Source organism: Carettochelys insculpta, chromosome 31 (assembly GCF_033958435.1).
Source record: "Carettochelys insculpta isolate YL-2023 chromosome 31, ASM3395843v1, whole genome shotgun sequence".
NCBI lineage: Eukaryota > Metazoa > Chordata > Testudines > Carettochelyidae > Carettochelys > Carettochelys insculpta.
In genome coordinates, this window is record NC_134167.1 from 90605 (window position 1) to 117451 (window position 26847).

Sequence of the window (26847 nt, forward strand, 5' to 3'; positions counted from 1 at the left end):
CTTTCCCCTCCCTAAAGGAGGTAACTCCGCCCCCTGATGGGCGGGGGATCCCGGCCCCGTCGGCACCGTGCTAGGCACGCTCGAAGGCGGTGCCGCACGTGCGGAGTGCTTCTGTGCCTGCAGGTTACGTGCCTGCGCGCTCTGCACCGCCGGTTCCCCGGGGGTCGGTGCCGCTGCCTGCGGTGCCGCCGGTACCGGCGCTTGCTTAGCCGCCGCCCTGCCTGCGGTGCGGGGCGGCTGGCTGATCATCGGAGGCTGAGCCGCTTCCACGTGGCTCTCCGTGCCGCCGCCGATCAGCTGTTGCTGCGGCTGGGGGCTGCTTGCTCCTCCCGTCCCGCTCACCGTTGCTGCCGGCAGGGATCGGGTTGGAGAAACTCTCCTCCGTTTTTGCGCTGATGGAGTGAGGGAGGCAGCTTTTCTTCTAAGGGCCCCGGAGGGTCCCTCCTGCTGCGGCCGCTCCGGCACGTCTGGCTGGAGGGCCTTGTCAAGAAGCAGCAGTTTAATCCTCATCTCCCTGTCTCTCCGTGCTCTTGTTGTTAATTTTGCACAGAAGGCGCATTTTTGTGCCACATGGGACTCCCCCAGGCACCTTATGCAGAGACTGTGCCCATCGGACACTGGCATCGCCTCTCGGCAGGACTCACATTTTTCAAAGCCCGAGGAGGACATTGTTGGTGAGTCTTTGAGTTTGTTTATGGGTACTTAGCACCCTCTTTGTGCTGTTTCCCCGTCCGATGGCCTGCCTCAGCAGGAGGGCTGATGGCCCTAGCTCCCGGCCTCCGGCGCTTGTTACTGGGACTGGCTTGAGCTGTCCCTCCGTAGCTTGTTTGTTGTTTGTTTGTTTGTTTTTCACAAAATAACAACCGGCTACTTATGGTAGCCTAAATAACTGAAAACTTTAAAGAGAAAACAATTAAAGTCGTTGAATACGCTATGTGGCTTTAGCCTAGTCGGATTCCGTCTGCAGCCGACGGCGGTTGAGAGGAACTGGCGGGGACCGGATCGCGCACATGGCCAGGAGCGCGCCAGGGAGCGGCGCACGCCGGCGCATGCGCGGTCCGGCAGAAACTGCTTGGAAGATCCGATCTGCGGCGCCAGCCAAGCCGTCACCTATTGTGGAGCACCCACGTGGACACTCGAAGAAGAACTGACGACGCCCAGAGACTGAGAAGGAATGTTTGGGCATAAGGGAGGGTTGCTACACAATTCTTTATTTATGTGGTGCAGAGGAGGTCAGGACCACATCTGCTCACTCTGCATGTGAATTAAAGACTTGACCATCTCAGATTCCTCCTCCATGATCTTTATCACGTGAGCAGTGTCTTTCCACTACCCAGCGCTCCTCTCGCCTCCTGAACTGTATGAAGAATAGCTCGATCACCTCCGCAACTAAATCCTCTCCATGGTGTTTTGGCTTCGTTCATATTCGCCGTAGCCTGTCTGCTGGGGTACATCACCGTAATCTCAAGGACTCCACTGTAAAAGACAATGCACAGAAAAGGGACTGTTAAATTCCACGTCACCATTGAACGATTTCACTAACAAGCATATGTTGCAGGATAGCTAATCACTTGCTCCCTGATCCTTGCAAACCACCCACACTTCTGCAAGCACTATAAATATGGTGAATGTGGAATAAGGCTGTGTGTGAGATGGGCGTGCATAGGGACAAAAGAAAATACAGTTGTTGCTTGTGGAGCAGCTTTTAAGGGAAATCATTCTAATTATCCCATACTTCTCCACAGGGTGCAGGTGCCATTCCAAAGTGCCTGGATCTCCCAGCCACTGCAGCAGCACCAGCAGCTGGAGACCCAGGACCTTTAAATCCCATTGCAGCACTGTGCTGCAAGCTCCAAGCAGTGCTCACAGTTGACTGATGTGTGCCATTATCCAAGAAACACTGAGGGCTGGCTGCCCCCTGACCCACTCCTTCCACCTGAGCTGCTGCCCTTTCTGGAGCATGGGGCCAGCCCCTACCTTCTCCCCAACACACACACCTTACGCAGGAGCCCAGTGAAGCTGTCAGCTCCCCTGCACACAGGTGTTACTCTAGCAGACATTTACTTGCTGGTGGTAAGGAGAAAAACCAAAGATGACAGAGCTGACTATGCAGCCCACCTCCATGTCACTTTGATCACTACATCAGTGAGTGCACAATGCTACAGAGCAGTGTGCTATAACAGGGGAAGAAACGGTGCCATGAAACCTGCAGCAGAGGATTAACAAATACCCTGGCAGTTTTGAGAGCACGTCACCAGGAGTCCACTGAAATCTCTATGTACATTAACCCCCTGCTTACATGTAATGATTAGGTACAGGGGGCTATGGGCAGCTCACAGAAACACAGCCAGCATCCCACTTCTCCATGCCCTACGACCATCCTTCGCTGCCCAAGCTACAGCCATTTACTCATCACCTGCTTCCTGCTCCCCAGAGAGCAACTACTATGACTGGCTATTCACCTCCCGAAGGAAGAACAGGTTCTGGCCAGGCAACCACACTGGGTTCTCCTCACGTAGCTCAACCTTCTCATGTATTATTTCATCTGCCAAGTTAGGTTCACTTTCTGCTGACTCCATGCCCTCCGAATTATCCCTGGAGTTCTTAGCACTGGCGTCGCCACAGAGAATAGTGTACAGCCCCTAGCAGGCCATAACTATGCCACTGGAGCTATAGTTTGCTCCCACGCTGTACAGTATACCTGCATCAGCTTCTTCATTATTGCCCTTTGTCCCAAGCGAGGTGCAGGGCCTGGACATATCCCTTCTTCCCCTACACTCCACCCCTTTGTCCAAGCCCCAACCCTTTTTGTGCATCCTCCCCATCTTCTCTATGCTCCTGCTCCACCTCCTGCCCACCTCTTTCCACCCCCACTCTGTCCCCATCCCAGCTCTCCACCAAACCTCTCCCCTCAAGCAACAAAACATGGAGGAATAGCAAAGCACTTGGTGCCAGCATAAGGAGTCACCCCGACCCTGCAGGAGTAGGGGGAAAAGCAGAGCAACCCAGTCCACTCTGGGCCCCCAGGTTCTACCTACACTACCCTACTTCCCACTACCAGGGAATGCAGGGGGCAGTTTCACGCGTTCCCTGATCCTCCTCCCATAAGCTAGGGCTGGGGCCAAATCGCTCTGCTTCCCACTGCCGCCAATGAGTGCATGGGTGAGCCTCATCCTGCTGTCAGCATCAGGTCCCCACCTCATCATTCTGGGCCCTACACACCAAGCGGCCTGAGGCATTTGCCTCAGCTCTGGCCACTGTTGCCCCAGTACACCCTCCTCCCCACAGCATGGGAGCCCGTGACCCTCTGTGCCATGACATGTATTTTCCTTTTCCAGTTCCTTCCCCTAGCACCCAGCCACTGAGGGCTATGTGCATCACCCAGATCTTTCCATCAGCTTGCTGGGCAGCATCACATTCAGGGCCCACCGTCCACAATCACCGAGCGATAGGGTGACCATATTTCCCTATGTGAAATACAGGAAATTGCTTGGAGTTAAGCAAGACAATCCAGGAAGTTTTTGGAGAATGTTGAGGCTAACTTCTTGGTACAAGCGCTGAAGGAACCGACCAGGGGCCATATGCAACTTGACCTGCTGCTCACAAACAGGGAAGAACTAGCAGACGAAATAGAAGTGGGAGGGAACCTGGGCTGCAGCGACCATGAGATAGAGGATTGCAGGATCCGGACGAAAGGAAGAAGGATGAGCAGTAACATACAGACCCTTGATTTCAGAAGAGCCGACTCTGACTCCCTAAGAGACCGGATGAGCAGGATCCCTTGGGAAACGAAGAAGAAGGGGAAAAGAGATGAAGAGAACTAGAAGTATTTTAAAGAAGTCTTACTGAAGGCACAGGAACAAACAATCCTGCTGCGTAATAAGAAATGCAAACATGGTAGGCAACCAGCTTGGCTTAACGGGGAAATCCTTAGTCAGCTTAAATTCAAAAAGGATGCATACAAGAAATGGAAACGTGGACAGTTGACTAAGGAGGAGTATAAACATACGGCTGGAGAATGCCAGGCAGTAATCAGGAAAGCGAAAACACAATTGGAACTGCAGCTGGCAAAGGATGTGAAGAGTAACAAGAAGGGTTTCTACAGGCATGTGAACAATAAAAGGGTTATCAGAGAAGGTGTGGGGCCATTACTGAATGAGAGAGGTGACACATGATGCAGGAAAAGCTGAAGTACTCAATGCTTTTTTTTTTGCCTCAGTCTTCATGGACAAAGTCAACTTCCCCATGACGGTCCTGCACGATGCAGTATGGGAAGATGGAGGGCAGCCATCTGTGGGGAAGGAACAAGTTCTGAGCTATCTAGAAAAACTAGATGTACACAAGTCCATCGGTCTGGAAGTAATGCACCCAAGGGTACTGAGAGAATTGGCAGAGGTCATTGCTGAACCTTTGGCCATTACCTTTGAAGCCTGTTGGAAGTCGGGGGGAGATACCGGATGACTGGAAGAAGGCAAACGTAGTGCCCATCTTTAAAAAAGCAAGGGAGGACAATCCAGGGAACTATAGACCGGTCAGCCTTACCTCAGTCTCTGGGAAAAGAATGGAGGGAATCCTCAAGGAATCCATTATTCAACACCTTTATTAATGACCCAGATGAGAGACTGGATTGCACCCGCAGCAAGTTTGCAGATGACACAAAACTAGGGGAGAGGTAGCTACATTGGAGGGTAGAGAGAGAATCCAGAGGAACCTGGATAAATTGGAGGACTGGGCCAAAAGCAATCTGATGCGGTTCAACAAGGAGACATGTAGAGTTCTGCACCTGGGGCAGAAGAATCCCAAGCATTGTTACAGGCTGGGGACCGACTGGCTGAGCAGCAGTACGGTGTAAAGGGACGTAGGGGTTATGGTGGATGAAAGGCTGGACATGAGTCAACAGTGTGCCCTTGTAGCCAAGAAGGCTAATGGCATACTAGGGTGCATTAGGAGGAGCATTTTGAGCAGATCTAAAGAAGTAGTTGTTCCCCTCTATTTGGCACTCATGAGGCCACATCAGGAATACTGTGTCCAGTTTTGGGCCCCCTCCAGTATGAAAAGGATGTGGATTTGCTGGAGCAGGTTCGGCGGCAGGCAACAAAAATGATTAAGGGGCTGGAGCACAAAACCTACGAGGACAGGCTGAGAGATTTGGGTTTGTTTGGTTTACAGAAGAGAAGACCTAGGGGTGATTTAATAGCAGCCTTCGACTTCCTGAAGGGGAGCTCTAAAGAGGAGGGTGAGAAACTGTTCTCAGTGGTGTCAGATGGCAGAACAAGGAGTAACAGTCTGAAGTTGAAGAGGGAGAGGTGTAGGTTAGATATTAGGAAAAACTACTTCACCAGGCAGATAGTGAAGCATTGGAATGCGTTGCCTGGAGAGGTGGTGGATTCTCCACCCCTCGAGCTTTTTAAGTCCCAGCTGGATGAGGTTCTGGCTGGGATGACTTAGTAGGGGGTTGATCCTGCTTTAAGCAGGGGACTGGACTACATGACCATCTGAGGTCCCTTCCAGCCCTATGATTCTGTAATTCTGTAAAGTGGAAAATGTTGGTATTTTAACTTTTGGAGGTGAGATGGACCTAATATAGCTGGCCCGGCCAGGAGAGGGCTAGCAAGTGCACATGAGTGTTGTGGTATTACAAAACACACCCCACTGGAATTTGTTCATTCACTATGAAGTGCACTCACATAAGCAACACCCATACAGTAAGGTAGTGGGAGAGTAGGCAAGAGGCGCAGAGGGGGGTGGAGCAGTGAAAGTCAAGAAAAGGCTCTCTCTGAACTGATGCAGTGAACTTCCGTTCATTCCCCCACCACAGCCTCATCCTTCAATACTCACAGGCTTCATTCAGGGACTAACAGACAAGTGACATCTTCAGACAACAGTTGGTCATCTCTGCCGTTCTGGCTGCCTTAATGCACACAGGCTGGCAGATCGGTGGGCTTAGCTCATGGCTGCTGTCCCCATCACTTCCGAGCCCCAGTTTCCTGTACAATCCCTGATTCTCCCCTGTATCTTGCAGTCAACACCCAGTTGAGCCTTGCCCCACCATGCTACATGCAGTGCACAACCTGCTCCCCATGTAGCCTCCTGGCTGAGGAATCACCTGTTCCAAAGCACACTGCAGGTCTCACCCTCCTTGAGCAGTAAGACCACAGCTGGGGGAATAACTCCTCCCCCCTCCCATTGTGTCCAAAGTAGCCTGTTCAGCACAGAGCCTGAAGCCAACAAACCCCACCTGCTTCTGTGCCCTGCCTTCACAAGGAGCTGCAGTCTAAGGCTCAGCTGAGCCTGGCACCCAGGGACCTATACAGCTAAGGAGCCTGGTGTCTCAGGACTGGAAAATGTGCCACCAACTTCTCTGCAAGACCATGGCACTGTTTCACCACAGTGACCACCTGCCGGGCACAAAACTGGCTTACTGGGGGTGAGCAGAGCGTTGCTGGGTGAGTGGGGCTGGAGGAAAAAGCCTGGTTTCCAGTGCTCTTGGGGGGGGGGGGCAGGGTGAGTGGGGCTTGGGAGAGAAGCTGGGTTTGTGGGGGTGTCAGGGGGCTGCCGGATGAGTGCTGCTTTGGGGAGAAGCTGGGACTGTGGGGCTGCTGGGGGACCGCTGTGTGAGAGGGATTTGGGAGAGAAGCTGGGTTTGTAGGGGTGATACAAGTGTTGCCAGGTAAGTGGGGCTTGGGTGAGAACAACAAGTTACCCACCTGGGTGTTAACGACGATTCTTCAAGCTGTGTCCCTGCGGGTGCTCCATATCAGGTGTCAGGCCAGCCCTGGCACCGCAGATCGGGGAATTGCAAAGCAGTTGCCGCTTGGATCACACAAGCACAGAAGCACCCCAGGCCCTTCGCACGCTTCTAGTCACATGTGCGATCTGGTCTGACCCAGTTCTTGAAAGCCGCCTTGGAAGTACGCATCTGAAAGACACAAGTAGTATAGGATGAAATTCTGAAGCAGTCTGTGATAGGAACCACTGTTCCAAAATGCAACAAGAAGTCCTGTGGCACCTTACAGACTAACAGATATTTTGGAGCATAAGCTTTTGTGGGTAAAGACCCGCCTCTTCAGATGCATGAGTCATGTATCTGATGAAGCGGGTCTTTGCCCACGAAAGCTTATGCTCTAAAATATGTTAGTCTATAAGATGCCGCAGGACTTCTTGTTTTTGAAGATACAGACTAACACAGCTACCTCTCTGATACTTGCTCTAAAATGGAGTCTGGTAAGCCCCCCAACCCCAGCCATCTGGGGAGGGCATCCCAGCTGGTCTAAGTCAGTCCCTGGGCAGCCACATTCCAGAAGTCACCCTGCAGGGAGGGGAATTGAACTATAGTTAAGGGTGACTGACATGATTCTTTCACTACCTTCCGCTTTGATCCTACATTGCCCGCTTGCTTTGATTCATAGAGAGAACACGAATGGTCATGGCTGTGTGAAGATTACATCAGGATGCCACATGAGACATCATTTTACACACCGGTGTGTTACAGACAAGATACCACCACTTTACACCATGGTGTTGATGATTGCATTCTTCAAAGGACTTTTGTTTGCAGATGAAAATGTTGTATAAACTACACACAGAAACTCTTTGTAACTCCCAGATTGATTGTTAATTCATTTGGATTGCTCATTGACAACACTCATTTCCTTACTGGCTGTTCCTATTCTTTCCTCTGCCTAACAGCTCTCTATAAAAGCACTCTTGAGTTGATGCCTGTCAGTGCATTTTGAAACTCAATCAAGTTCAGAATCACTCCGCCAGCTGGTTGTAATAAACTTTGGTTGCTTCACATACAGTATCCAGACTTTATTCCAACAAGACCAACTCCAAAGAGGGGAGGATGGGCAAGTACCAGGGGACCCATCTCAAAGAACCATCATTACCACCCAGGTGGGTAACTTCTCTCTTTTTTTTGAGCAGTCCCCATGTGTGCTCCGTATCAGGTGACTACATAGCAATGGCCCCCTATGGAGGCTGGTACCGAAGTTAGATGTCAGTAGACACCGAGAGCACGGCTGTTGAGAGGCTCGAGTCTCCAGCCATCTGGCGACGTACAGCATAATGCTTGACTAAAGCATCCGAAGAAAACCACATCGCTGCTCAGCAAACGTCATTCAAAGGGCTGCCCTTGAAGAAGGCCACGAATGCTGCCATCACTCTAGTAGAGTGAACTTTAGAAGGAAGAAGTAATGCTGTCTTCTGCAAACAATAACATGTAGTTATGCACAACATGATAATGTGCAAGATTCTCTGTGACAAAAGCACCTTACCCCTAGACCTCAGTGGAAGAGATAGTAAAATAGCATGTCTGTTTTTTGGAAGGGCTTTGTTCTTTCTAGGTAAAACACTAAAGCTCGTCTCACATCCAGAGAACGCAGTGTTGTCTCCTTACTGGAAGTGTGAGGTTTCGTGGAAAAAGACATAAGTATGATTGGCTCATTCAAGCAGAACTCAGACATGACCTTTGGGACAAAGGCAGCATGCAATCAAAGTGTCACTGCCTCCTTGTTAAATACCATATGTTGTGGAGAGGCCATGAGGACAGCCAGCTCGCTAACTCGATGAGCACATGTGATAGCCAAAAGGAACACTGTTTATAAGGGAAGGAGACGTAATGGAATAGTCGCTAATGGTTCAAATGGAGGTATGGATATTGTATCCAGAACTAGGTCTAAACTCCAAGGCAGCAATATATGTTTATGAAGAGGGTATAACCAAGCCATGAGGTGAAGCGTACGCAGCTGTGGGTGTGTCAATAACCCATGCTTCTGAGTGAGCAGGTTTGGAATGATAGGGACCGACCACGGAGGATGTGCTGACATACAGTGCAGGACTGGGAACCAGTGCTGTCGACCCCATGCCGGAGCTATGAGGATCGGATCGGCTCCCTCCAATCTGGCTTTGTCCAACACTTTGAGGATGAGGATCATTGGGGGAAGGCGTATGAGAGAGGACCTTTCCCAGGGATAAGAAAAGCATCACCGAGAGACCCCCCCAACCTTATAACTGCCCTGGAGCACTAAAGGCAGCATTTCTTTTTGCTGGAGATTGCAAACAAGCCTATGGATGGCGTGCCCCAAGACGAAAAAATGGCATGGAGAACGTCGGACCATATCTCCCATTCGCGGTCTGGTGCAAATTGTCTGCTCAGCAGATAGTCCATGACATTGTTCACCCCAGGAAGGTATACGGCCACCAGTGTTATGCCATTATGTATGCACCAGTTCCCTAATCAGAGGGTGTCCACACAAAGAGTGGAATCTCACTTCCCCTTGCTGATTTATATAATACACTGTGGTAAGATTGTTGGTGAATATTCTTAGCCAGGCCCTTCGACCGTGGGTCAGAAAGTGCTTGCAGGCATTCAATACTGCTCTTACGTCCAGAAGGTTTATATGAAGGGCCATTTCCCATTGAGACCATCAGCTCTGGACTGACATAACATAAGAACATAAGAATGGCCATACTGGGTCAGACCAAAGGTCCATCCAGCCCAGAATCCCATCTGCCGACGGTGGCCAATGCCAGGTGCCCCAGAGAAGGAGAACAGAAGACAATGATCAAGTGATTTATCTCCTGCCATCCATCTCCTGCCCTTGTTCTGAAGGCCAGGGCACCATACTTTATCCCTGGCTAATAGCCATTTATGGACCTAACCTGCAAAAATTTATCAAGCTCTTTTTTAAACCCTAAGAGAGTCCTGGCCTTCACAGCCTCCTCGGGCAAGGAGTTCCACAGGTTGACTGTGCGCTGTGTGAAGAAAAATTTCCTTTTATTAGTTTTGAACCCACTACCCATCAATTTCATTTGGTGTCCCCTAGTTCTTGTATTATGGGAAAAGGTAAATAACTTTTCTATATTCACTTTCTCCACACCATTCATGATTTTATATACCTCTATCATATCGCCCCTCAATCGCCTCTTTTCCAAACTGAAAAGTCCCAGTCTCTCTAGCCTCTCCCCATATGGGACCCGTTCCAAACCCCTAATCATCTTGGTCGCCCTTTTCTGAACCTTTTCTAATGCCAATATATCTTTTTTGAGGTGAGGAGACCACATCTGCACGCAGTACTCAAGATGTGGGCGTACCATAGTTTTATATAGGGGAAGTATGATATCTTTTGTCTTATTATCGATCCCTTTTTTAATAATTCCTAACATCCTATTTGCTCTACTAACTGCCGCTGCACACTGCGTGGATGTCTTCAGAGAACTATCCACTATAACTCCAAGATCCCTTTCCTGATCTGTCGTAGCTAAATTTGACCCCATCATGTAGTACGTGTAATTTGGGTTATTTTTTCCAACGTGCATTACCTTACACTTACCCACATTAAATTTCATTTGCCATTTTGCTGCCCAATCACTCAGTTTGCTGAGATCTTTTTGTACTTCTTCACAATCTGTTTTGGTTTTGACTGTCCTGAACAACTTGGTGTCATCTGCAAACTTTGCCACCTCACTGCTTACCTCATTTTCTAGATCATTGATGAACAAGTTGAACGGGATCGGTCCCAGGACCGACCCCTGGGGAACACCACTAGTTACCCTCCTCCATTGTGAAAATTTACCATTTATTCCCACCCTTTGTTTTCTGTCTTTTAACCAATTCCCGATCCATGAAAGGATCTTTCCTCCTATCCCGTGACCGCCTAATTTACATAAAAGCCTTTGGTGTGGGACCGTGTCAAAGGCTTTCTGGAAATCTAGGTATATTATGTCCACTGGGTGCCCCTTGTCTGCATGTTTATTAACCCCTTCAAAGAATTCTAATAGATTAGTTAGACACGACTTCCCTCTGCAGAAACCATGCTGACTTTTGCCCAACAATTCGTGCTCTTCTACGTGCCTTGCAATTTTATTCTTTACTAGTGTTTCTACTAATTTGCCTGGTACTGATGTTAAACTTATCGGTCTATAATTGCCAGGGTCTCCTCTAGAGCCTTTTTTAAATATTGGCGTTATATTGGCCGTCTTCCAGTCATTGGGTACCAAAGTGGATTTAAAGGATAGGTTACAAACCACTGTTAATAACTCCGCAATTTCACATTTGAGTTCTTTCAGAACCCTTGGGTGAATACCGTCTGGTCCTGGAGACTTGTTACTATTCAGCTTATCAATTAACTCCAAAACCTCCTCTAATGTCACTTCAATCTGAGAGAGTTCCTCAGATTTGTCACCTAAAAAGGCTGGCTCAGATTTAGGAACCTCTATAACATCCTCAGCCGTGAAGACTGAAGCAAAGAAATCATTTAATCGCTCCGCAATGGCACTGTCTTCCTTGATCGCTCCTTTTATATCTTTATCGTCCAAGGGCCCCACTGCTTTTTTAGCGGGCTTCCTGCTTCTGATGTATTTAAAAAACATTTTACTATCATTTTTTGAATTTTTGGCTAGCTGCTCCTCAAAATCTTTTTTGGCTTTTCTTACTACATTATGACACTTAATTTGGGAGTGTTTATGTTCCTTTCTATTTTCCTCACTAGGATTTGACTTCCACTTTTTAAAAGCTGCCCTTTTCTCTCTCACTGCCTTTTTAACATGGCTGTTTAGCCATGGTGGTTCTTTGTTAGGTCTCTTACTGTGTTTTTTTTATTTGGGGTATACATTTAAGTTGGGCCTCTAGTATGGTGTCTTTAAACAGTTTCCATGCAGCTTCCAGGGATTTTAGTTTAGTTACTCTACCTTTTAGTTTCTGTTTAACTAGCTTCCTCATTTTAGTGTAATTCCCCTTTTTGAAATTAAATGCCAGAGTGTTTGACTGCTGCGGTGTTCTTCCCAGCACAGGAATATTAAAAGTTATTATATTGTGGTCACTATTTCCAAGCGGTCCAGTAAAAGTTACCTCTTGGACCAGATCCTGCGTTCCAGGCAAGACTAGATCGAGAATTGACTCTCCCCTTGTGGGGTCCTGCACTAGCTGCTCCAAGAAGCAGTCATTTAAGGCATCAAGAAATTTAATCTCTGAATCCCGTCCTGAGGTGACATGCACCCAATCAATATGGGGATAATTGAAATCTCCTATTATTACTGTGTTTTTTATTTTGATTAATCTCCCTTAACATTTCAGCATCACTATCACGGTCCTGGTTAGGTGGTCGGTAATATTTTCCTAATGCCATATTCATATTAGAGGAATGAATTGTTATCCATAATGATTCTACGGAACATTTTGATTCCTTTAGGATTTTTGCTTCATTTGATTCTATATTATCCTTCACATATAGTACCATTCCGCCACCCGCACGACCTGTTCTGTCTTTCCGATATAATTTATATCCCGGTATGATAGTGTCCCACTGATTGTCCTCATTCCACCATGTTTCTGAGATGCCTATTATGTCAACTTCCTCCTTTGATATGAGGTACTCCAGTTCACCCATCTTATTAGACAGACTCCTAGCATTTGTGTAAAAGCATGTCAAAAAACTACCACTATTTATATGTCCGCCTTTCACAGACGCGTTGGATTTTTTTATATGCGATTGTTTCACATCTGATCTTGCCCATATATTATTTCCCACGTTCCCTATCTGACTAACTTCTAGGGAATCCCTATCTATGGAGCCTCGTGTAAGAGAAGTCTCCGTCCGATCCAGGTGCTCCCCCGCACCAATCGGCTTTCCCCTACCTCTTAGTTTAAAAACTGCTCTACGACCTTTTTAATGTTTAATGCCAGCAGTCTGGATCCACCTTGATTTAGGTGGAGCCCATCATTCCTGTTTAGGCTCCCCCTACCCCAAAAGTGTCCCCAGTTCCTAATAAATCTAAACCCCTCTTCCCTACACCATCGTCTCATCCACGCATTGAGACTCTGAAGTTCTGCCTGTCTATCTGGCCCTGCGCGTGGAACTGGAAGCATTTCAGAGAATGCCACCATAGATGTTCTGGATTTCAGTCTCTTTCCTAGTAACCTAAATTTGGCCTCCAGAACATCTCTTCTACCCTTCCCTATGTCATTGGTACCGACATGTACCACGACCACCGGCTCCTCCCCAGCACTGCCCATAAGTCTGTCTAGATGCCTCGAGAGATCCGCAACCTTCGCACCAGGCAGGCAAGTCACCATACGGTTCTCCCGGTCATCACAAATCCAACTATCTATATTTCTAATGATTGAATCCCCCGCTACTAAAACCTGCTTCTTCCTAACAGCTGGCGCTCCCTCCCCCGGAGAAGTATCCTCGGCACGAGAGGATACAACAGCACCCTCTGGAAGGAGGGTCCCAACTATGGGATGGTTTCCCTCTGCTCCCATTGACTGCTCTCCTTCCCTGAGCCTTTCATCCTCCGTAACAGCATCAGGACTGTCAGATTGGAGGTGGGACAGCCCTACTATGTCCCGGAAAGTCTCATCAACAAACACCTCTGCCTTCCTTAGCTCCTCCAGTTCAGCCACCCTGGCCTCCAAAGCACGCACTCGGTCTCTGAGGGCCAGGAGCTCCTTGCATCGAGCGCACACATACGCCACCCGCCCACAGGGTAGGTAGTCATACATACTGCACTCGACACAATAAACAGGATAGCCCCCACTCTGCTGCTGGGCTTCTGCCTCCATTTCCTACTCTAATTATATATGAGGGGTTAATTAAATGTTTCAGATAGAGGTTGTTATAAAGGATTTAAGTTTAAGGGCAATAGAAGTCACTGGCTCCCTCCAAGCTCCCCTCTCAAAACTCCCTCCTGTTAGCGAGCACCCGGTCGCAAAGCTCCCTGCTCACTTACTAGCGGGGTTTAAGTGCTCGGCCTCCCTGATAGCTCCTCCCTCTGCCTACAGCTCAGCCAATCAGCACACGGTGTTTCAATTCAAACCTAATCAAGACTCACAGCTTCCAAGTGCCTGCCTGAGCACACGGCCTTTCAAACAAACACTCAGCTCAGCACTCCAAACAAACAAACAAACAAACACACACAAGCCCAAAACCCCCAAACACAAGCAGCCACTTACCCCAAGGTGCTTTAGGACATGTTGCCCTTACATGCACCCCAGTCCACACTGGCTGCATCGGTGGTTATAGATACAGCACGTTGGGGTTGGTGAAAGATTGCTGGGTCTCATCCACCACCGCACGGACTGCAATACCTGTGCAGTTGGGAATACTCGTTTTTGACTTGTGTACCTCGTGGGCATATAGACGGTCGACAGCCAATATTGCAGTATTGGAAGTGCGGCCTGGCATTGTGAACTAAATATGTACTGGTAGCCATGTGACCCATCAATGGTAAAACAGGTCATTACCTGCACCGTAGGGCTGTAAATGAGTACCTCAGGTAAGGATTGGATAGGGCAGAAGTGCTGGGCAAGTAAGTATACTCTGGCTGATATCAAGTTAAAATGAGCCCTCACGAACTCTACATTCTGTGTGGTCACGATCGTTGATTTCTGTAAACTGACAATGAGGCACAGGGATTGGAATGTTTCCATGGTGACAACTATCGCCTGGAGTATATCAAACAGAGAAGGCAGTTATCCAGGTACGGGAATATTAGAATGTCTCGACAACGTAGGTATGCTGACACCACCGGAAGGCTCTTTAGGTGCTGTCAAAAAGTCAAAGGGCAGTTCCCTGCACTGAAAGTGTTCCATTCCCACCATAAACTGGAGAAAGCGTCTGTGAGCCAGGTGGATTGTTTTACGAAAATATGTTTCCTGCAAGTTCAAGGCTGTGAACCAATCTCCGACATCCAGCGCAGCGCTTATGGAAGCAACAGTAATAATTCTGAAGTGCTGTTTATGTAGGTAGCAGTTTAATGCCTGTAGGTCCAAGATGGGTCTCCATCCCTGTCTTTTTTTTTTTTTTCCCCACCCATAAGAAAGTAATGGGCAGAGAAGCCTTTTCCTCTGATTTTGTGAGGTACACAGCCCACTACTCCTATCGCAAGGAGGTGGTCAACCTCTTGTTTTAACAGGGTCTCATGGGAGAGGTCTCTGAAGAGGGACGGGGTGGTCAGAGTAGTGGGTGATATTGCGTGGAACAGGATGGCATAGCCCACTGAGACTTTTTCCAGCATCCACTTGTCTGCAGTGATCTTGGACAACCGATGCTAAAAAGGGTGTAGCCGATGATGAAAAAGATATTGAGCAAGTGGTTTGTGTTGGACCATGGAGATGGTACCAGAGGCCTTGATGGAGTAGTCAAAGTTGCTGCCTTCCATATTGCAGTGGTGAAAGTGGTGGATTGTGGTGTTGTTGCTTATGCTTTCTAGACGTCCTATGGGGTTGTCTGGATTGATCACAGACCCTCTGCTGACACTACTGCCATTGGTACAGGCAATTGTATCATCTCTGATATGGGTAATATCCCTTCCTTTTGTATGGTAGTGCATACATCCCCAAAGTTCTCGATGTTGTTCGAGAATCTTTACTGGAATGTAACACGGTATCTGTAGCTTCTGCAAAAGGCAGGTCTTTGACTTTGGTCTGTAATTCTTTAGGTACCCTGGAGGACTAGAGCCAGGATACTTGCCTCGTAACCACAGCTGTTGCCGTGGAATGTGCAGCAGTGTCATCTACATCTAAGGCTATTTGTACACCTGTACAAGATGCTGCATAACCGTCTTGGACAACTGCCTTAAGAATAGGTTTCTTGGAATCTGATAAGTAATCCATGAGGGTCGTTAGTTTCGTATAGTTATCGAAGTTATGATTAGGCAAATGCACCGAGTAGTTAGCCATGAGCAATAAGAGGGTAGAAAAAGCACAGACTTTTGTCCCAAACAGAACCAGCTTTTTGGCATTCTTGTCGGAGACTGTAAACTTATACTGGGGGGCCCTAGACCTCTGCCGTAAAGACTACCACCATCGAGTTAGGCTGAGGATGGCTGAATAAAAATTTCATCACCGGGGAAGGCACAAAATAGTTTTCATCAGACCTCTTGTTAGTGGCTGGGATGGAGGCACGAGTTTGCCAGATGTTATTCGCTACCTCCATTATTGCATCATCTAATGCGATGGCGATCTTGGACAGTGCTGGAGGTCTCAAGTTCTTTTAAAGTTTTTTCTGGGACTTCAGCTATTTGAATGTCCTGACTCTGAGCTACTCTTTTAAACAGTTTTTGAAATTGTCTTAAATTGTCAGGAGGGGAAGAATCGCCCAAGATAACCGCCTCATCCAGGGACGAGAAGGATACGTCTGTCTGCTAAGTTTCCATGCATTCCTCTAAGTCCACTGGTTGGTCCTTCACCAGTTCTGATAGGGCAGGAATTACGGATTGGGCCCATGGAGCTGGAAGTGATGGCGGTGGTGGAGAGGTAGTTGAATGTCTGTACCCTTGTCTGGATTTGGGAGAGAGATCTCGTGATTTGCTGTGACAGTGGTATTGCGGCCGGTAACCCCTCTAGGCGTGAGGGTAGTGGCATGCTCACACATCTGAGGAGTGAAAGATGGAGCGTCTCCTGTATTCGTGATGGTGATAAGAGTAAGGCTGTATGAGAACCTTGAAGACAGTGGGGGTGAAGGGGACCTGCGGTAACCACTACTGTAGGTGGGGTGCAGTCACTCTAAGAAAGGTGGTGGTCTCAGGAATGGCGACGGAGTTGATATTGGACATTGAAATGACAGTATTGTGAGAGAGCATGGAGACATGGGTTGAAAAGAGAATGTTAGAATCAGTGAATGACATGATGGGCTACAGTGCCAAGTCTTAGCCTGTGCCTTTTTTGGTTCCCTCTGGGAGTCAGTGCCCACCAGCACAGTATGTGGTGCTGGGTAAGCCAGTGCGGGTAACTCCGGTGCCGTACTAGATCCTGAGACTGTCGGTGCCCCTGGCTCAGGTGCCACCGGTGCTGGTGGTATTTCCAGCGCTGATCAATCTTTATGTGTCGGCACCGGTGAGCTGTGCGAACCCGTCGGTTCTGGGTGGGATTCTTGCATCAGCAACAGTAGAGCCAGTTTCTTAGGCTTTGGCTGCTTGTCCTCCTTAGTTAGTGAGAAAACTTGGCTCTCACTACAACTTGTCTTGTCACCAAATCAAACGGGCAAAGATCGAGTCGGAGATAATTTCTTTTTCTTATGGCCTTCCAGGGAGACCAACGAGGCCACCCAGAGTTTTTGACCCGCTGCCGTGCCTTCCGGTGTTGGCTGGTCTGCAGTATCAGGCTGGAGAGCTTTTTCAAAGAGAATCATTCTCAGTCTCATTTCTCTGTCTCTTCTAGCTCTCGCAGTAAGTTTAGAGCACTTGTGAGGCGCATGGGACTCTCCTAAACAGCACATACATTGAGAGTGGCTGTCTGAGGCCAGCATTGCCTCCCAGCAAGAAGCAGACTTCTTAAAACCCAATGCAGACGTTTCAACAGAACAATAGTGCTGTTAACTTAGCTTAGCTCTTGGAGCTGCAAACGAGGTGATGACAAAGGTATTAAACTTACTAGTCAGTAGAGAACTGGTTATACAACTTCAACTTTTTTTTTAATACTATAACTATTAAAAATATAAAACTACTACTACTATTAGAAACTTGTTAAGAACAATGAACAAAAATCGCTTTTCAGATGGGCTGCTAAGGAGCACAGCAGAAGTCCTTCTGCAGCAGAGGGCAGAAGGACAGTTGAGAGGAACTGGCTCAGACCAGATCACGCACCTGACTAGAAGTGCACAAAGGGCCCGGGGTGCTTCTGCACATGTGCGATCCAAGTGGCAACTGCTTTGCAAATCCCCCGTCTGCAGCACACAGCTGGCCCACCACCTGATATGGAGCACCCACGGGGACTGCTCAAAGGAGAAGCTGGGTTTATATAGGTGTTGAGGGGGCTGGCAGATGAGTGGGGCTTGGGAGAGAAGCTGCATTTGTAGGAGTGCCAGGGGGCTGCGAGGCAAGTGGGGCTTGGGGGAGAAGCTGGGTTTGTAGGGGTGTTGGGGGGCTGCCAGATGAGTGGGGCCTGGGGAGGAAGTGGGTTTGTAGGGGCATCAGGGGGATGTCAGTCAAGTGGGGCTTGGGGGAGGAACTGGATTTGTGGGGGGGCTGCTGGATGACTGGGGCCTGGGGAGAACCTGGGTTTGTAGGAGGTTTGGGGGGCTGCTGGGTGAGTACAGACTGGGAGAGAAACTGGGTTTATTGGGGTGCCGGGGGAGGCCGGATGAATGGGGCTCCACAGAGAAGCTGGATTTGTAGGGATGTTGGGGAGATGTGGGTCTTGGGGGAGGAGCTGGGTTTGTAGGGATGCTGGGGGGTTGCTGAGTGAGTGGGGCACTGTGGAGAAGCTGGGTTTGGGGGCTGGGGTGGACACAGACGGGAGGAGCGGGCTGGGGTGAGTCTGTCCCCCGCCACTCCCTCCTCTTTATCTCCACTACCTGTTGCCACAGCTACTCCTCCTGCCCAGATCCATGCAGGGTGCAGGCTGCTCAGGCAGCCCTCCTGGCTGCAGCCCAGCTGCCTCGGTGCCAGTCTGTGCAGCAGGCACCAGTGTCACCTGAGCTGCCTCCTGCTGGGGGTGGATGACAGACAGATTCTGTGCAGCTGGTATCTTCTGGCCCTGGGCAGGTGTGAGGCCCAAAGGACTATAATAAACAAACACGGTTTTGTTATTTTCCCTTTTTCTATAAAATAACTACTATGAGTTTACCAATGAGGGGAGGCAATTTTGTTTTTTTGCTTCAGGTGCAAAATTAGCTAGTTATGGCACTGCACCAGGTCACTGTGTACCCTTAACTCTTTCTAGCCCACACTGCTTCTCTCAATTCTTTGCTAGTGACCAGCAGCTGCCACTCCAGGCACTCCTGTCACTAAGCACAACCACACGAGGAGCCTCATATATAGCTAGATTGCATCAATGCCCCCACAGCCACTCATGAATCTCTCTGAGTAAGACACTAATCAAATCCCCCCAGCACCCACTATTGGACCTCAGGAATATGCTGCTCTGCACTATTAATTGGTTCACCACTTCATCAACGGAAAGTGGACAAACACCAGCCTTTGTACAACCTGAGCAGATTTGCCATACACACTCACTGGTAAAAATAGCAGAAGAAGGTTATTGTCTCCTACAGGGATATAATTACTTGAAGTCTAAGTGTTAGGCAATAAGGCAAGAGTAATTACCAAAAGAAAGTAAAATATCATGCAATCTAAACTCTCAAGCCTATTAGACTGGGCAACAACTGCGTCAAGCAGTATTTCTCACCTCAGTAGATAGAGTACACCTATTTCATCCTTGAAATCTAGGCCAGTCCCCTCTGTTGGAATCTTCAGCGTGTCCTTAGTGGTTTCAGCATGGCTGGTCAGGAGAAAGACAAAGCATGGACTCCTGAATTTGGTTTTCATACCCTCACTCCCTGTGCTAGGGAAGTTTAAGTCCAGGTGTATCTGGGGGCATTGGTCAGTTTCTAGGCAAAGCTGCAAAATTGCCCTGGTGTGGCCCCATGCAGATAAGTCTTTGCATTGTAGCTCCTTTATTGAACAATGGCAATAGACAACCCATCAGAGCATCATTTAATCTCCTTGCTGTTCTTTCTGAACAGTTAATATCTGGTTGGTTCCCCAATTGAGAGGATATCTTAGTGACAACCATGCAACACATTCACAGAGTTTCATATGCATTCACGATATACGTATACAAGAAACTACTTTCAGTAGATCGTAACCTTTCCCCTAATACAAATAAAGCATGCCTGGTGTGACAAAGTCCCTTGTCAGCCCCTGTGGGTCCCTGCGCTTCCTGGCGGTTCTCTGTTGTGCCTCAGAGACCCCTTATCTGCCCAGGCCTTTCCAAAGGCAGGAGTCTCCGCTTAGCAAGCCATCCTCATCACAGGCAAGTCCAGAGTGGGGAGGATAAAGCCCGTCCCCTTGCAGGTCCGCACCTGCTCCAGCGGAGTAATCCTTCGGGGGAAGGGTGGGGGGAGCCCAGATCCACCCTCTACCCTGGACTCTGGCCCAGGGTCCCTACGAGGATAAGAGGCAACTGGCAGGGCCTTCACCCCTGCCCCAAAGTAGCAACCTCACCCTGGGCCACTTTGCCCACCGCTTCCCCGTGGTAACTTCTCGCTCGCTCGCTCTGCTCTGGTTCTCGCTCTTGCTCTCTTGCTGCTCCTCTGCTGCACCTTCCAAAACCTTCCCCCCTGCTACCAGATGGGGAGCCGTTTATAGGGGGCGCAGGGCCCACCTGACCAATGAGAGCTTGGGCCTAGTCAGGGAACAAAAAGGAATGGGGATTAAAGGGTGCTCACCCAAGGTAGACTGTAACACTGCTATGCTGTAATTATGAGTCTGTTCCCTCTAAGGCAAGACAGAAAACTACTTTTCTCCATCCTTTTTGGCAGCCCTTCCAATATTGGCAGATCGTCACCATACTCCTCCCTCCTTCCAATTGTCTTTTTTCCAAATAAAATATTCATTGTACCTTCAGACTTTCCTGACACAGCTTGCATTTGATTATCCTGGTGGGTCACCTCTGGATCCTTTCTATACCCTTTCTATAGATTGGTGACCTAAACTGGACACACTACTCCAGGCCTGGCCAACACTGAGTAGAGTGGTACCATCACCTCCTGCAACTTGCATGCTCTGCCTCTGTGACACAACCTAAAATTTCATTTGCTGTTTTTGCAACACCACCATGTTGCTGATTTAGGCCAAGGCAGTGCTCCACCACAGCTACCAGCTCCTTTCCAGGAGTGCTGCTGCCAAGCCCAGTCCTGTACACTTGCATTTGGTTTCTCCTCCCTAACTACAGAGAAAAATCTCCTGAAATGCACCACTTCGAGTCGAGCTTAACTCACATTAGCGTGAGTGAAGAGCAACTCAAAATCTCGCTCCCCCCTGCCCTGCCTCAACCAGCGCAGCCCCGGTTCAACCCCTCCACGTTCTGGCTCACCACCCCCGCCCTGGATCAAACCCCCCACGTGTGGCTCCAGCACAACCCCCAGGGCCTGGCTCACTACCCCTGGGCATGGCCCCAGCTCACTACCTGAGCACAGCTCTGGCTCAACGCCCCCATGCACGGCCCCAGTTCAACTCCACCCCCCGCACTCCCTGCCCCCCTTCCACAGCCCCAGCCCACTGCCAGGCTTACCCTCCCCAACTGCCCTCCCGACCCCTAGACTTACCTTTCAAAAGGAGCTTCAGGTGCTCCTGCTGCTTTCCTGCCTGCAGGACGTGCGTTCCAGCGGGGAAAAAGCTGCCCCTGATTTATGCGAAATTTGAGTTATATGAGGGCGCGTAGGAGCCCAACCTACGCATAACTCGAGGGAAGACTGTACGTGGATCTTGCCCAAGTCACCAGGCAAAAGAAAGAACAGAGTTAGAGAGAAGAATTGTTACAGCAATACTTTACATACTTCAGTCATAATTACTAATGCAGGCCACTGGTGTTATTTGCTGATTCTTGAGAATCTCTGAAAATTCATTTCAGGGTACATAGATTCAGCCATGGGAGCACTGTAGATCCAGCCCACAGGGGTCCACATGCTGAGACATGGACCCTCGGAGACTACCACACAAAAGATCCAAGATGGACCCTGCTAAGTCCACATAATCCCTTTGAGGGATGGGCCCTTAGTCCAGACAGGCTTAATTTATGAGAACTCAAGAACAAAAAAGGACCTGTCAGGGCCCATATTATAGTTTTTCCTATGTGGACGGAAAATACCATTCTTCTGCCATAGGCCTAGGCCCACCATCTGACCCAGTGGGTCACTGTGCTGAGCGCCCATTCTTTGCAGTCGCAGAAGGAAAATCCCACACTCACAAAATGGATATTGGCCATCTGGACCTTCGCTCAGTCTTGGGGTGACGGTCCTGTATTTGAGATGCCAAAATGGCATCCCTACTTATTTTCTGAAAGGCACTAATTGTCCCATATTTGGGACCTCCCCCTGGCTGACCTATTCTGCCAGCAGCTGTGCAGACACAGATGCTGGCAGCAGTTGCTTCCCTGAGCCGCAGGGAAGCTGGGGAGCATGGTTGGCTGCCACGTCCTGTCCATTTCCCCAGGGCTCTGGGGGAGGGCCAGCAGCTGCTGCTTCCCTGGGCTCCCAGGGAGGGCCAGCAGTTGCTGCTTCCCTGAGGCTCTGGGGGAGCGCCAGCAGCCGCCACCTCCTTCCCAGCTCCCCTCCTCCCCAGCCCGCCCCACCATATCTTCTTGTCCTGTATTTGGGACAGGGAGATATGGCTGCCTACTCAGTCTATTGTCCTGCCTGGGGTGGAGACCCACCTCCCATTGTGAACCTCAGCACTGAAACATTTCCAATACAGATGAAGAGCTAAAATCTATAACTTCACATATAAGCATGATACAGACATATAAGCAAATTCAGGGCATCATTCGCTTTCCTTAGACGCATCACACGGCCTCCCTAGCACAATATTCGGGGCCAATAGTCACAATGGACATTAAAATGGCTTCCAAACCCAATATAAAAATCTGGTCTCGTGACGGGGGTGCAGGGTTCAGTGATTCCCACACTCTTGGTGACAACAATATTACCAGGGTACAATATATGTTAGAAAGACAGAACAGGGCATGCTGGTGGGGGAGTGGCCCTATGTGTAAAAGAAAGCATAAAATCAAATGAGGCAAAAATCATAAATGAACCAAACTGTAACAAAGAATCTTTACGAATAGCAATTCCATGCTCTGCAAAGAAGAATATAGCAGTAGGGCTATTTACTGACCACTTAACCAGTCTCTCTCTCATCTCCCTTAGCATTTTGCAATCACTATCACTGAGTCTTTGATTCTTATAATGAGCAGTAGCAGGAAAGATACCCAAAAAGTTACTGGAGTAAAAGTACTGCTCCTGTGAAAAACAAGTAATTTAGTAAAAGAGTGTCCATCTGGAAAACTACTTGAGTAAAAGTACAAATATGTCACTTCTGGATTGTGCTCAAGTATCTAGAAGTCAAAAGGAGCTGCCCTATGAAAATCTACAGCTAACCACCATACAGAACCATTATTTTTCACGTATATGGTACATACATGTGTATATAAAATGTGCATGTGTATATATAAGCACATATACTACGTGTGTGTGTGGGTGCACACACGCGATAGAACACTGCAACTGGAAGGTACCTAAAGAGCTGGAGGATCAGAGGGTGCAGGAGTGAGCTGGGGTTGGGGTGTCTGGCTGGAGGAAGTGGGCAGGAGAAGGGAGAGTGCAGCAGCAAACCTGGAGTGGGAGAGCTGGGCAAGAGTGGGGTGTAGGAGCAGACCAGGGCTGGGAAAGCCAAATGATCGTGGCAGGCAAAATACTCCTATTGGCCAGACAAGTTCAATCTCGTCTAAATTCCAGTTGCTGCACAGCATGGTCACGCAGAGGAGGCTTGGCAGCTCTGATTTCAGGCTGCATCTTGGCGGTGCGTTCTTATTCCAGGTCTTTCTTTCTTTCCTGTGGGTCTTCTTTTTGGACCCCATCTGATATAGTGAAACTTGAGACCCGCTTAACTATACCTTAACCACTAAAAGAGGGAAAGCCAAGCTAGTGTATATACTGTCAAAACGAAAAAGCAGTCCAGTAGCACTTTAAAGACTAACAAAATAATTTGCTAGGTGATGAGCTTTCGTGGGAGAGACCCACTTCTTGAACACCCTCTGATCCTTGAAGAAGTGGGTCTGTCCCACGAAAGCTCATCACCTAGTAAATTATTTTGTTAGTCTTTGAAGTGCTGCTGGACTGCTCTTTTGTTTTAATATAGCTAAACCAAGTATTCTACTAACCAATGCTAGCATACTGAAACAGAATTACCTAACCAATCATTCCCCACCACCTTAACTGATTTACACCCAGCAAAATACAGCATTGTACAGCAGACAGAAGCAGTTAAAAAACAGGCGGAGAACATTCAAAACATAAGAACATAAGAACATAAGAATGGCCATACTGGGTCAGACCAAAGGTCCATCAAGCCCAGCATGCCATCTGCCAACGGTGGCCAATGCCAGGTGCCCCAGAGAAGGAGAACAGAAGACAAGTGATTTATCTCCTGCCCTTGTTATGAAGGCTAGGGCACCATACTTTATCCCTGGCTAATAGCCATTTATGGACCTGACCTGCAAAAATTTATCAAGCTCTTTTTTAAACCCTAATAGAGTCCTGGCCTTCACAGCCTCCTCGGGCAAGGAGTTCCACAGGTCGACTGTGCGCTGTGTGAAGAAAAATTTCCTTTTATTAGTTTTGAACCTACTACCCATCAATTTCATTTGGTGTCCCCTAGTTCTTGTATTATGGGAAAAGGTAAATAATTTTTCTATATTCACTTTCTCCACACCATTCATGATTTTATATACCTCTATCATATCGCCCCTCAATCGCCTCTTTTCCAAACTGAAAAGTCCCAGTCTCTCTAGCCTCTCCCCATATGGGACCCTTTCCAAGCCCCTAATCATCTTAGTCGCCCTTTTCTGAACCTTTTCTAATGCCAATATATCTTTTTTGAGGTGAGGAGACCACATCTGCACGCAGTACTCGAGATGTGGGCGTACCATAGTTTTATATAGGGGAAGTATGATATCTTTTGTCTTATTATCGATCCCTTTTTTAATAATTCCTAACATCCTATTTGCCTTACTAACTGCAGCTGCACACTGCGTGGATGTCTTCAGAGAACTATCCACTATAACTCCAAGATCCAAAAACCAATGGGAAAGTGAGGACCACGACCATGGAGTGAGTATCCTGCAACTCCAACTATTGAAAATGAGTTTCTTGCCAAAAAAAGGAAAAATACTGTCAACCCAAGTTTTCCTTAACCATCTTTCAGATCTGTTTCTTTAGCATATCCTTGCATTGACACTAAAATGCCCCTACTTCTAAATGACTATCGGGTGGCACCCCACTGCCATCTGTACTTTTATGCTGTTGGCTAATCCTTCCCCCTAAAATGTAACCCCCAAGTTTTAAATCCCACCTTGCACCCCAACCCTAAATCTGAACCAACAATTGCTAATCTTTCCCTTAATCCCAACCGTAAACCTCATGAATTGTTGCCCATCCTCACCTCATCTTTAGGTTTAAATCCAATGCCTCTACAGCCGAACTCAGGTCCTCACACCCACACTTCACAACAATAGTTTAAACCCTCCAGGAACCCCACTTCTTACAGACCTCCCTGATAATGAGCCCTTGAACACATGGCCCAGAAACATCCTTTAAATATGCCATCTGTACCTTACCAGCTGCTCCCCTGCACCCGCTGATAACCGAGGAGTTCATAATCAAACTTTCAGCAGCATCAATGTCCTGCAGCTGATTTGCTGCAGAAGGGCCCAGGATCCTAGCACTGAAGCCTAGTGAAATCCTACTTTCTGTTAAGTGATTCGAAAAGGTAAGGGGCCCTGAGATGTTTCATAGCATGGCACATGTTTCAATCTCCACCACCAAGCAACGTCGGCCCATTGGCTGCCAGATCTGTCAGCAAATATCACTTAGTGACAGCTCATAAGCCATCAGTTTGGCCAGCACATGCAAACTGGCACAGCAGTTTTTCGCCACACGGGGCACTGACAGTGCTCACTGCTGCATTCTCCAGTCCTCAGCCTAGAACCAGAGTCATCACGGTATGGCCTCGGTCTGATTGTCACAGGTACATGTAGGGCTGTGACCTCACAAAACCCTGACAGCTTCACCCAAAGGCTGTTACGTTTTTTTCCCCACAGGACAATTCATTGCAGTGGTTCTTTTGACAACCAGTTCCACATCATCCACTAACCAAAGCATTGGGTCAAATCAGAACTTTTTTCCTAGAAACTGCTCCTATGCCACCCATTCACTGCACAAAAGCAACTTTTCAGGAGAAGCAGACAGGGAAATGGGGTGAGGGAGAAAGACCAGCAGTACATCTCTTCCCCACCCACAAGCTATAGCCCAAAAAGAACACCAAGGTTATGCTATCCTTCTACTGCAGTGATTCTCAAACATTTTGGCCCATGGCCCACTCTGCTCAATTTAAACCTTTCCATGGACCACAAACCAACCACCCATGATGACAAAACACCTTCATTTCTCTCAAAGTACCTTACAGACTGAATTATTCATATTAGGCTACTGACAGAGTAACATAAGGGCGGAAGGGAGGGATGTATATAACCGGTAAGAACAGAAACAATCATAAAAATCAAAATAATTAAAGTGCTTTAACTTTCATCACGTTAGTTTACCAAATCTTTTTTTAAATAAAATAAAATTAATTTATGCCTAAAAAAGTTTTTAACTTCTTTATTTATGGCAGGGGTAGGGAACCTTTTTTGGTTTGGGGGCCACTGATCTACCTAAAAAGCATCTGTGGGCCACACAAGTGAGAGGCAAGCCCCAAAAGCAAACAACCCCCAAACCTCACTGATGCATCCCCCAACTGAGATATCTCACGCCCCAGTGGTCTACGCCAACGCAGCAGGGGAGGGGAAGAGAGGAGGCAGGAATGGTCAAGCTTCAGGGCTTCTCACAAGCCATATTAATTCTTTTGGGGTCTCAGGTTCAGTAGATTTTGTGAGCCGCTCCAGCTTTTGTGCTAAGGCAAAAAATGAGGGGTGCAAAAGGGGGCTGCTAGGCAGTGGGATAGGGATGGAAGTGAGGGTGGAAGGTAGAGTGCTGAGGTGGGCTGGGAGTGGAGGTCTGGCCAGGAGGGAGGGTGCAGGAGAGGACTGAGGGTGGGAGGTCTAGAAGGCAGGGAAAGTGCAACAGTAGGCCAGAGGGTGGGGTGTCTAGCCAGGGGCAAGGGGGCATGCAGGAGCAGCCTGGGGGTATGGTAACTTTTTGGGAGTAAGGGAACTTCAAAGTTCGGCGATACTTTGAAGCACCTGCAGCTATGCTGCCTGTTGGCACTTCCAAGTTAGCAACTCCGGTCCCTGCAGTGGCCATTATGTTAATGAGGCACTGCATATGCATCACAGTGGCTCATTATCCT

At 48.4% G+C, this 26847-nt stretch overlaps 2 long non-coding RNA genes across 3 annotated transcripts in view; both read right to left on the bottom strand.

Moving 5' to 3' along the window:
- Positions 1–1090: 1090 nt before the first annotated feature.
- Positions 1091–19224, bottom strand: LOC142004345 (uncharacterized). Of its 2 annotated transcripts, none has more exons than XR_012642981.1 (3): positions 19130–19224; positions 6708–6919; positions 1091–1476 (listed from the first exon to the last, which is right to left on the bottom strand). It is a non-coding gene; the product is annotated as an uncharacterized LOC142004345 (long non-coding RNA). The 2 variants fall into 2 exon arrangements; XR_012642980.1 differs by lacking the exon at positions 19130–19224 and adding an exon at positions 18297–18420.
- Positions 19225–20015: 791 nt separating this feature from the next.
- LOC142004346 (uncharacterized) overlaps positions 20016–26847 on the bottom strand; it is a 39465-nt gene continuing 32633 nt past the window's right edge. The window contains exons 2-3 of the long non-coding RNA XR_012642982.1: positions 21051–21209; positions 20016–20128 (exon numbers count right to left, since the gene is read on the bottom strand). This is a non-coding gene — a long non-coding RNA (uncharacterized LOC142004346). The remainder of the gene's footprint in view (positions 20129–21050; positions 21210–26847) is intronic.